Source organism: Pleurodeles waltl, chromosome 5, assembly GCF_031143425.1.
Source record: "Pleurodeles waltl isolate 20211129_DDA chromosome 5, aPleWal1.hap1.20221129, whole genome shotgun sequence".
Classification (NCBI taxonomy): Eukaryota; Metazoa; Chordata; class Amphibia; order Caudata; family Salamandridae; genus Pleurodeles; species Pleurodeles waltl.
In genome coordinates this window covers 583,546,947-583,558,787 of record NC_090444.1, presented here as the reverse complement: position 1 = coordinate 583,558,787, position 11,841 = coordinate 583,546,947, and positions in this window count along the sequence as shown.

The following is an 11,841-nucleotide window of genomic DNA, read 5'->3' as shown; positions in this document are numbered from 1 at the left end:
ACCACCAGTACCACCTGCACACTCCTGTACTACATGCACCACAAGCACCATGTGCACCACTTTAATAACCATCCAGAGCATGAGCACTATTTCAAAGACTTATACCACCAGCATTGTCTAGGCAGAGTAGTAGGGGAAAATCCCAATTATAAATGTGTTCACTTATAATACACACCATTTGTGTATAATAAAGCTATGCATATTTTTTTACACCACAAACTTGTGCAAACCTTTCATCTATGTTGTATGTTTTCTGTTGCATGGCACACCATTGGTTACAATGGGCCCCTTGGTACTGTTCATGGTTAGCGCACAAATTCTGTCGCAAATCCTAAACAGTACATCAATAGTGTAAATAATTCTGATGCTATTGTCCCCTACCCTGCGCCATGGTGCACTAGATTTGAAACATGACGCACACATGGTGGCGGTAGGGGACGCAAGGAAAGTGACGCTCCACTGGCTGCAGTGCCACTTTTCTTAAATCTTCCTCTTAGTTTGTAAAATGGATGTCAAAAATCCCCAGTGGGGCAAGGTAGTAGGCTATGCCCAAGATGGGTTCCACTAAACCAGAGAGCCACCAAACAAGATCACAGTGGAGCTGTTGACTTTTGGCAGAAAGCTCTGATCAAAAGAAAGTCAAAATTCATGCCCAAAGAAGGTCCTTCACCGATCAGATTCTTTTGGCGGCCTCACCCAGTTAAGATTTCTACACTCCGACTTAATCGATGGAGCTTTGATTCCTCCAGTGGGGCAAGGCTGATAGCTGTAGCTGAGCAGGGCTCAACGATATAGGATAGCATCCCCAATAAATCCTGCTAAAATGGATTTGCTGTGAAAAACCTCTTAGTGGGAGCACCTCACATCTTTGCCCCAGCAGCATCATCAGATTGCCTTGGCAGATTTTTCCAAGTCCTCAGAGGTCTTTGGAACCAAAAAGTTCCACGTTTTTCAGGATGTTAGGAGGAGTATGTTTTGAAACACTCAAAGGCCCCAGAATCTCAGAAACAGGATTTGGGATCAAGACCCACTCCAGCAGAAGCCAACAGCAGGGTCCAATGGTAGGTCCAGTTAGAACTGGTCATATCAGCTCTTCACAGAAAAGGGTATTCAGCTGCTTGTTGGCTGTAGCAGGTCAACGGACTGACACTTGGAGTTCAATTCTTTGTCCTGGGAACAAGTGGGAGCAGGCCAAGCCTTCCAGAGCATAGGTCTCAGCAGCAGGTGCAGTCCGTCTTCTGTCTTCCACAGATCCAATAGTGTTCTGTAGAGGGTACCTAAGGATGACACATTTATGCCTGTCACTAAACTGTAGGGCGGGCGGACCCTGCCCCCCAATCAATAGGGATAATGTTTTGTGGGGTAACCCTACCTACTTTTGCAGTGGTTCCTGTGTGCCCTACTTCAAACAATCCCACCATGCCCCTGTGTATCTAAAACCCACATGACAGAACCTTTCTTCCTTTGTGCAGACCTCCTGTTCCCCTCCTAGAGGTATAGCCAGGCAAATAAGCATTCCTTTCTCTGTGGTCACTCAAAACCAGTTCTGAGGGGTAACTCCTCTCTAACTGGGATTTTTGCTTTGCTGACTAGGGGGACAAAAGTTAGGGCAGGTTTAGGTATTAGCTATATGTGCCTGTGTCAAGGTAGATCGCCCAGATGGGTATACTGTCAGAAGGACAGCATCCACCCTCACAACCAAGGAAGTGTTACAGTCCAACGTAAAACAAATGGTAATACAATCTAGCAAAATGTGTGGTGACCATACAAAATGGACATTTTTCTACAAAAACCATTAACAACAGGATTATGAATAATTAAGACTTTGTATGCCTTGCTTGATTAGCTACTAAAGCACCAATGGCCAGATTTCCAAAGGTAAACTTAGACCAAAAGTCTAAGTTTAGGCCAAAAGTCTAGATTTAGACCTAAACTCTAACTTTACACATTGTAAAGTTAGATTTTTTTTGGTCCAAAAAGATGTCCCTTCCTTCATAAACACAAACTTACATGCAACTCAGGCACCCTTGTACTATGGTGCAAGAGTGCCTGCGTTGGTGGTAGGCAGCGCATTGTGCGCCAGTGCAGGGGGAAAGGACCCTTTCTCAGTGATGAATTGCAGCAAGGTGACTTGCATTTCCCATACATATGGGCCTAACTGTTCAACAATGAGAAAACAAATACCTGTTCAACTGAAAGAATCTACTCTGTGACAGAGAAAGAAATATAGGGACCTATTTACAAGAGATTGGTGTACGGCAGTGCCGCAAGTCTATGGTGCAAGGGTGTCTCCGTTGCATGCAGGATTATTTTTGTGCAGGAAGGGACACCTTAGAATTTTGCCTCAGGGCGTGGACCCCCAGGGCTCAAGGAAGCTCAGGGAGGTGGCAGCACTTACCTCGCCTGTTTAGGTGTATTTGGGCTTAGGGGATGCCAAATCCTGGGCCTTCAAATCCTGGGACTTCAAAGGCTTGGGAATTGTGTCCTCTTGGCCCCTCCCCTTTTTAATTGTAGTTTGGCCCCAAGTGGAAGAGTCCTTGTGGCCAGCTAAGGCTCAGGGGAACTGTACTCCCCCTTCCTTTAAAATCTAATTGTTTTTGGCCCCTGGGGATTTAGCCCCAGGGCCCAAAGGCCAACGCCAAAGGCTGTGCTCAGCGTGAGGTTGGCCGCAGCATGAGGGTGGTCTTTACGTAAGCCAATAAAATAATTTCAATTTAAATTTGATTAAAAACAACACTAGAATTTCACTGAAAGGACGAAAGGTTCCATTAACAATATAGCAAGGTCTGAGAAAAAGATCTGTTTTTGTTTAAAAAGAAACCTTAGTTTAGAAATTCATTAGAAAGAACAAAGGATAAATTAACATTAAAGTTAGGTGTGATAAAAAGATCTGTTTCCGTAAAAAAAAACATTTTATAGAAATAAAAAGTGTTAGAAATGAGGTCTTTGATTGGCAGTCAGGTTACCCCCTGTCCAAGCAAGGACCCTCACTCTAGTCAGGGTAAGTCACACACAATTCAATAATGTGCCCACCCTGTGGTAGCTTGATACTGAGCAGTCAGACTTAGCTTATAAGGCAACGTGTAAAGTATTTGTGCTATAAATAATGCAATAACACACTGACACACCACAAAAATACACCACACAGTGTTTAGAAAAATATATAATATTTATCTGGTTAAATGCAGGTCAAAACAATTAAGATTTGATAAGTACACTTTGAATTATCACTGTAGGATATAATAAAATAAGTCTTTAGTCTTTAAAAAGCAACAAATGTCTCTTGCAAGCACAAAGTACCCGGTTTGCACTCAAAATCTCCGCAAGTGGCTGAAGAGGAGGAGATGCGTGGAAGATGGGGAGGTGTGCCTCTATTTCTCTGCGCACATAGACGATGCGTCGTTGAGTTTTCATGAAGGCAGGCTTTTGCTTTGATTTCCAGTGTGTAGACTGGGATCCTCTTCGGGTTGCGGGGTTTTCGGACGCCCTAGGGTTGATGCGTTGTATTCCTGGATGTGCAGGACGAAGTCACAGGGGCTGCGTCAATCCGGTGGGTGATGCGTGGGAATTTCTGCAGTATGGCAGGCGCTGCGTCGATTCAGCTCAGGAAGTCGGGCTGCGGCATTCCAGCTCGGCTTTGCGTCAATTCCATGGGCCGTGTGTCGAAGTTCCAGTCGCAACGCTGGCGCTGCATCGATCTCCACTTTGGGGAGCCGGGCTGCGTCATTCCAGTTTGCCATGCAGTGATTTTCTCACCAAGATGCAGGCTGTGTGTCGTTTCTTACAGGCTGTGCATTTAATTTTCGTTCTTTTGCATGAAGAAGTCTTTTTGGTCCTGAGAATTCAAGAAACAGGAGGCAAGCTGTACCTAAGCCCTTGGAGAGCACTTCTCAGCAGAGCCAGAGGACAGCAAGACAACAGGGCAACAGCAGGACAGCAGTCCTTTGCAGAAAAGCAGTCAGGTGAGTCCTTTGGGCAGCCAGGCAGTTCCTCTTGGCAGGTTGCAGGTTCTGGTTCAGGGATTATTCTCTAGCAGTATCTTGTCCAGAAGTGTCTGAGTTGGTAGAGTCAGAGACCATGCTTAAATACCCAAATGTGCCTTTAAAGTGGGGGAGACTTCAAAGAGTGGCTTATAAGTGCACATTGTCCCCTTCCAGTTCCATCCTGTATACCAGGGTCCCAGTAGGGGGTGTGGCAGTTCTTTGTCTGAGGGCAGGCTACTGTCCTTTGACATGTAAGTGTCAGGCCCTCCACCCTCCCAGCCCAGGAAGACCCATTCAATATGCAGATGTGTGTAAGTGTTACTGAGCATCCTGTGTTTGGGGTTGTCTGGGTGAATGCACAAGGGAGCTGTCAACTAAACCTAGCCAGACGTGGATTGTAAGGTATAGAAGGATTTAAGTGCAGAGAAATGCTCACTTTCTAAAAGTGGCATTTCTAAAATAGTAATATTAAATCCAACTTCACCAGTCAGGAGGATTTTGTATTACCATTCTGGCCATACTAACTATGACCTTGTTACTCCTTTCAGATCAGAAGCTACCTCTCAGTATATGAGGGTAGCCCTAATGTTAGCCTATGAACTGAGCAAGCCTAACAGCAGTGTAAAAATGAATTTAGGTGTTTTACACTACCAGGACATATAAACTGCACAGGTACATGTCCTGCCTTTTATCTACTTAGCACCCTGCTCTATGGGTTACCTAGGGCTTAACTTAAGGGTGATTTATATGTGGAAAAAGGGGAGTTAAAGGCTTGGCAAGTACTTTTAAATGCCAAGTCAAAGTGGCAGTGAAACTGCACACACAGGCCTTGCAATGGCAGGTCTGAGGCATGGTTAAGAGGCTACCTATGTGGGTGGCACAATCAGTGTAGCAGGCCCACTAGTAGCATTTAATCTACAGGCCCTGGGCACTTGTAGTGCTCTTTACCGGGGTCTTACAAGTGGATTAAATAGGCCAATTGGGTATAAAGCAATGTCAACATGTTTTAAGGGAGAGAGCATATGCACTTTAGCACTGGTTAGCAGTGGTAAAGTGTGCAGAGTCCTACAATCAGTAAGAACAGTGTCCAAAAATTGGAGGGAGGCATGCAAAAAGTTAGGAGCAACCACTATGTCAGGTCTAACATGAGTCCCCCCCCAGCTGAAAGTGGGGAGAGCTACCCAACCTCCTGAAAGCTCTCATCGCTAAGGCAGAAGTATCTGGAGAGACCATCAGCGTTGGCCTGGTCAATCCCTGGGCGATGCTCCACCGTAAAGTCCATCCCCTGTAGAAAAATAGACCACCTCAAGAGTTTAGGATTCTCGCCCCTCATCTGCATGAGCCATATGAGGGCCCTGTGGTCTGTCTGAACCTGGAAGTGAGTCCCAAACAGATATGGTCTCAGCTTCTTCAGTGCCCAGACCACAGCAAATTCTTCTCTCTCAATAGCACTCCACCTCTGTTCCTGTGGTAATAGTCTTCTGCTAATAAAGACTACTGTTTGGTCTAGGCCCTCCTCATTTAGCTGTGCTAGAACTGCCCTTATTCCATGCTCCCAAGCGTCTGCCTGCACAGTAAATTCCTGGGAGTAGTCAGGTGCCTTGAGCACGGGGCCGTGCACATGGCTTCCTTCAGGGAGTCAAAGGCTTTCTGACAAGCCTCTGTCCAATTCACCAACCTAGGTTGCTTTTTGGACGTGAGTTCTGTCAAAGGTGACACAATGGTTCCATAGCCCTTGACACACTTATAGTAATAACCAGTGAGGCCAAAGAAGGCCCTCACCTCGGTTTGGGTTCTAGATGGTTCCCAGGCCTTGATAGATTCAATCAGTTTCCAGAAACGCTGTGTCTGGTTGCGGAGGGCCAGCATGTAACTGACCACATCCTGGGGAGGTTTCTTGGGAGCTTTCTTCCAACCCTTCTTTACTATGCTTAGTGGTCCCCTGACAGCGTAACCATAGTGAAGTTCAAAGGGGCTGAACCCACCCCTTTCTGGGGCACTTCCCTATAAGCAAAGAGAGGGCTTGGCAAGAGGATGTCCCACTTACTCCTTATGGCTTCAGGCAGGGCAGTGATCATGCCTTTTAGGGTCTTGTTGAATCTCTCAACAAGCCCATTGGTTTGAGGATGGTAAGGAGTGGTAAACCGGTAGGTTACCCTACACTCATCCCACATGGACTTCATGTACGCTGACATGAAGTTTGTGCCTCTGTCAAACACAACCTTCTTTGGGAGCCCGACATGGGTAAATATCCCCATCAGAGCTCTGATCATCACTGGTGCAGTCACTATCCTTAGGGTGATCTCCTCTGGATAGCGGGTGGCATGGTCCACCAAAGCCAGGATAAACCTGTTGCCTAGGGCGGTTTCGGGGTCCAAGGGACCAATGACGTTGATGCCCACCCTTTCAAAGGGGGTGCCAACGACGGGGAGTGGGATCAGGGGGCCTTAAGCCTTTTCACTGTCTTCCCACCAGCCTGGCATGTGGGGAAGAACCTACAGAAGTTATCTGAGGCTACCCGCATTGTAGGCCAAAGGAAGTGGATGACAAGCCTGGAAAAGGTCTTGTCTTGGCCTGTTAGAAATGGGGTCTTTCGTTGGTAGTCAGGTTACCCCCTGTCCAAGCAAGGACCCTCACTCTAATCAGGGTAAAGGAGAATCACCCTCAGTTAACTGCCACTCACCCCCATGGTAGCTTGGCACAAGCAGGCAGGCTGAACTTCAGAGTCTACGTGTAAAGTATTTGTACCAACACACACAGGAACACAGTGAAAAAACTACAAAATGACGCAACACAGGTTTAGAAAAATAGAAAACATGTATCTAAACAAAACAAGACCAAAACAAAAAGAATCCACCATACACAAGTCAAGTTATTAATTTTAAAAGAAAAAGAGTCTTAAATCCTTTAGTAAATAGTAAAAACACTGTTAGCGTTGAAAAGTACCTGGGTAGCATCAAAATAACACGCACAGACGAGACCGTGCGTTTTTTCTCCTCCTCCGGTCGGGTTGGCCTGTGTCATTTTTCCTATCAGCAGGAGAGCGATGCGTCCATCCCGGCAAGCACTTGGGTCCAGGCAGGCGTTGCGTTGTTTTCCGTGCCCAGCAAGGTTTGCATCAAAAATCCTGCCGCACAGTGTCAGCAAAACCGCACAATGTGGGTTGCGACATTATCAGCCTCCGTCAGTGGGTGTTGCGGGTTGTTTATCCAGCTGCGTGTGTCAATCTTCCAGCTGAGATGCCAGTGGAGCATTGATTTGTTCTGCAAAGCCGGTGGCACTTTGTTTTTCAGCTGCGTCTCGGAAGGTGTGTTGATATTTTCCCCGCACAGTGGTCTGTGCATGGATTTTCAGTCTTGGTCTCCCAGCGTGACCTTCCAAGGCCCAGGAACTGGATAGGGCACCACTTGGCAGGGCAGGAGTCTCAGCAGAGAGTCCAGGTGCTGCAGGAGAAGTATTTGATTACCCTGAGACTTCAACAACAGGAAGCAAGCTCAGGACAAGCCCTTGGAGATTTATTCACAAGCAGGAATGCACAACAAAGTCCAGTCTTTGTCCCCTTGCACAGACAGAAGCAGCAACTCCAGGATAGCTCATCAAAGCAAAGTCACAGGCAGGGCAGCACTTCACCTCAGCTCTTCAGCTCTTCTCCAGGCAGAGGTTCCTCTTGATTTCCAGAAGTGAACTAAAGTCTGTGGTTTTGGGTGCTCTTCTTATGCCCATTTTGGCCTTTGAAGTAGGCCTACTTCAAAGGAAAGTCTCTCTTATTTGTGAAATCCTGCCTTGCCCAGGCCAGGCCCCAGACACACACCAGGGGGTTGGAGACTGCATTGTGTGAGGGCAGGCACAACCCTTTCAGGTGTAAGTGACCACTCCTCCCCTCCCTCTTAGCACAGATGGCTCATCAGGAAATGCAGACTACACCCCAGCTCCCTTTGTTTCACTGTCTAGTGTGAGGTGCAACTAGCCCAACTGTCAAACTGACCCAGACAGGGAATCCACAAACAGGCAGAGTCACAGAAATGGTATAAGCAAAAAAATGCCCACTTTCTAAAAGTGGCATTTTCAAGCACACAATCTCAAAACCAACTTTACTAAAAGATGTATTTTTAAATTGTGAGCTCAGAGACCCCAAACTCCACATGTCTATCTGCTCGCAAAAGGAATCTACGCTTTAATCATTTTTAAAGGTAGCCCCATGTTAACCTATGAGAGAGATAGGCCTTTCAACAGTGAAAAACGAATTTGGCAGCATTTCACTGTCAGGACATATAAAACACATTAGTATATGTCCTATCTTAAACATACACTGCACCCTGCCCATGGGGCTACCTAGGGCCTATCTTAGGGGAAGGCTTAGGCCTGGCAAGTGGGTACACTTGCCAAGTCGAATTGGCAGTTAAAACCTGCACACCCAGACACTGCAGTGGCAAGTCTGAGACATGTTTACAGGGCTACTAATGTGGGTGGCACAACCAGTGCTGCTGGCCCACTAGTAGCATTTGATTTACAGACCCTGGGCACCTCTAGTGCACTGTACTAGGGACTTACCAGTAAATCAAATATGTCAATTATGGATAAACCAATCAACAATACAATTCACACAGAGAGCATATGCAGTTTAGCACTGGTTAGCAGTGGTAAAGTGCTCAGAGTTCAAAAGCCAACAACAACAGGTCAGAAAAATAGGAGGCAGGAGGCAAAAAGATTGGGGATGACCCTGCATAAGGAAAAAAAAGTCCAACATGGCCCAAGTGTCCTGCCAGGGGGATATCGTGAGCCAGGCCCAGTAGGAAGGCCTGGTAACACTGGGGGACAACCAGCACACGTGCTGCCCCAATGGCTGCAACCTTAGGCTCACTGTAGAGGGGATCATTCTCCCAGTATATATGGTGATCTCCAAAGGCTTCACCTGCTGTTTGGGCTGAGGCCTGTTGCCTCAGACCTTCAAGAGTGGGGCACTCCTTCTGTGCTTTTCAGAATTCCTCCTTGGTTGGCCCGTCCTCCACTTGCCAACCAGCAAGCTCAGGCAGGTCACCAAGGTCAGCAATATCCTCCCCAGTTGGCTCAGGGGCATCCTCCTCTGGGACCCCGTCTACCACTGCAGGAATATCTGGGGCCGGTTTCCTGCACCCCTTGCCCTTCCTCTGTGCAGCTGTCTGGGCCATTGTTCCAGGCTCCAGACGCCCTTGACTCCCTTCCCAGGCAGCCATGGACCGTGTGGTCATGCAGACCCACTCAGGCAAACCTAACATCTCCAGGTGGGATCTAAGCTATACCTCTTTCCACCAATGTGCTCAAGATCATTGCCTAACAGACAATATACTGGTGGCAATACTCACAGCTACTTTTAGAGTACCAGAGACCCCCCCACCTCAAAGGGAACCAGGTGGCTCACGCGATTGTCAGCGACTATGAGCTGGTGGAATGTATTACACCTGATTTGCTCTGCTGACCCTATCTGACCCATGACAGTAGTCATACTGGCTCCTGTGTCATGCAGAGCCTCCACCCTTTACCCATCAATGGGGACCCACTGCCTATACTTGGAAGTATTGGCAGGCATGTGGGCTTTTGTCACCATTTCCTTATCTCCCAGGGATACTAGTTACACCTCTATCTGCTCCCCAAAGCTAACTGGGACCACTGCCCCCCTGAGCACTACACTAGCCAACCCAGGGGTCTGCCCTCGAGGGGGGGCTGTGCCCTCTTGGGGCATTGGGGGTCACCCTTATAGTGCCCCAACTTGAAGCACTCTAAGAATCTGAAGATAAACTTCCCTTTCTTCTTGTCAAAGTACCCTGTCTTCCTGTCAGCTTCAGGTTGGGACTGGTTACTAACCCCCCTGGGAATTGTTTTGGGGGCCTTTTGAGAACTCCCTATTTTTAAGTTTTTCTCCCCCCTCTTTCTTCTATTGGGAACCCTGACCACCTTTGTGGGTGTCCCCCCAGGTACTTTTTTGGACACTCTGGTGCTAACCCAGAGGTCCGCCTCTTTGGCAAGCTTTCTAGGATCAGTCAGCTTACTGTCAACTCGGTGCTGGCACAACTCTGTAAAGCAAACACTGAACATATGCTCTTTCAGGATCAAATTATGTAACCTCAAATAGTCATCTACTTTACTGCCCTACACCCATCCATTCAGTGCCTTACTGGAGAAATCAAAAAAGTCTATCCAGTTCTGTGTGGAGAGTTTGGTGCGGTCCCTGAACCTCTGACGGTACTTCTCAGGTGTCAGACCAAACTTGGCAAGCAAAGCAGCTTTCATGGGTGTGTATCTGTTTTGATCCTTAGGATTCAATGCAAGAAGTGTGTCTCTCCCCAATACTGGTACATACCACCACATGGCTGCCCTCCATTGCTCTTCAGAGACCCCAGGAGCCCTTAGTGCAACTTCATAAGCCGCCAACCACTTGTCAATGTCATCTCCCAACACACAACTTGGCACTTCATTTTTGGGTATATATCCTTCTTTTCCCCAGCAGGTCCTGCATGTATGCTGCCACCATCACTGCTGGACTCAGACTATCTCGCCTTAATATCCAGCTCCTTGAGACTCAGTTCTTGAGCCAACAAAAGTTTATTTTCAGCCAAGGCTCTCTCAGCTACAGCCTCAGCTCTCTCAGCTTCAGAGTGTTTGGCTGCTCTCTCAGCCTCTCTTTCTGCTTTCCTCTCCTCTGCTTCCAGGTTTAACTTTGCCATTTGTAGTTAAAATTTTCTCTCCTCCCTCCTTTCCTCTGCAGTCAGGCCATGGCTAGAGACACTGCTCCCTGGTTTACTAGGGGGCACAATTCCAGGGGTAACATCCCCCACTACTGGCAAGAAATCATCTGAGGGGCCATCCTCTTGCTCCTCCTCCTCAATATCCTCCTCTGAATGGGCTTCTGCCCAGGCCTTCTGCGCCTTTTGGTACTCATCCTTCTTGGAGGCACGCTGGGTGGGTACTCCCAACTCCTTGCAGAACCCCTTCAGCTGTTTGACAGTGTATGTCTCCAGCTTGTCTAAGTCAAAATCTTCAGCTGCTGCTTGTGATGCAGCCAGATACATGTTGAATGATGATTTAGTTAAAAATCAGGCAGAGAATAAAATTGCAGAAAATCATGTTGACCTTCAACTGTGGGTAACTAGTGAACACTTAGCTATTGTACAACACTGCACAAATACAAGTCCTATCCTCACCGCTGATCACCAATGTTTGAAATGGGATCTTTGGTTGGTAGTCAGGTTACCCCCTGTCCAAGCAAGGACCGTCACTCTAGTCAGCGTAAGTCACACACAAACCAAATTATCCTGTGCCCACCCTCTGGTAGCTTGGCACTGAGTAGTCAGGCTTTACTTAGAAGGCAATGTGTAAAGTATTTGTGTAATAAATCATGCAGTCACATGGTATAGCACCACAAAAATACACCACACAGTGTTAAAATAAATATATAATATGCAAGGTCAAAACGATTAAGATTTGGTAATCAGCAAGCAAGGAGGCATGGAGAACAAATGATACATGCAAGCCTAGGGCAAAAGGTAATTGGCTGGCTACTTAAAATGGTCACCAGCCACATTGTCAATCAACAGGCAAGGAGGCATGAAAAACAAAGGACACATTCAGGCCTATTGCAAAAACACACAATTTGTTTTTCTTTTAGTTTTTATATTTTTTCATTCCTTTTTTCTTTTTTTGTTACAATTTGCCTCCATCCATTGACCCCCTGACTGCCATAGGTGCACAGCCGCACAACAGCATTTTTTTTTTTTAGGTATTATACTACTTTCCCCTGAACCCTGTGCCTGCCATAGTAGGTGCACTTCACAGTGTGCACACACCAACATCATTGATTTTTAAAAATTATTCAATTTGCCCC